The sequence below is a fragment of the Seriola lalandi genome, unplaced genomic scaffold (genome assembly GCF_002814215.2).
Source record: "Seriola lalandi dorsalis isolate HSWRI2012SDOR001 ecotype SW California unplaced genomic scaffold, Sedor1 jcf7180002054947, whole genome shotgun sequence".
Taxonomy (NCBI): domain Eukaryota; kingdom Metazoa; phylum Chordata; class Actinopteri; order Carangiformes; family Carangidae; genus Seriola; species Seriola lalandi.
In genome coordinates, this window is record NW_019525498.1 from 1,126,928 (window position 1) to 1,127,535 (window position 608).

Sequence of the window (608 nt, forward strand, 5' to 3'; positions counted from 1 at the left end):
AACAACTTGACCTCCAGTATAATGAGTACACTGAAAAGACGTGACTTGACATCAATTTACAGGAAAATTAGTCACGACCACATATACAGCATGATAATCAGTCTACAGTGACGTACAATGTGAAATGGATAATCATGCTTTTGCGATGAAAACTTGCGTTTAATCCGATTCGTAAAACTTTCACGACATGGAAATGAATTCACTTCCTTCCAGACTTGCTCAGAGACTCTGAATAAAAAGCAGCTTCACTGGATGTCAGTGGTCATTCATGTTGTGCACAAACACAAGATGTTAGCGCAGAGCAGACAAGCCTGAGACATCACTTTGCAAAACAAGAAATTAAAGTAATTTTCCAATTGTGGAAGACAAAGGATGACTGTGGTTTCCAGGTATTGAAGATTTTACAAAAAAAAAAGAAAAAGAAAAGCTATAAAAACAATTATCTGTCCGTCAACTACATCATCACTCAGTTCATTGATAAAGACAGCAAGGCTTGTTCAGGCTCATTTCAGGAGGACCGGCTACACGTCCACAGTAGCAGCCTACGTCAAGTCTCAGCTGAGAACCAAAATTCATTAAGTGCTCTGTCGTTGTTGCCTGTGCATATC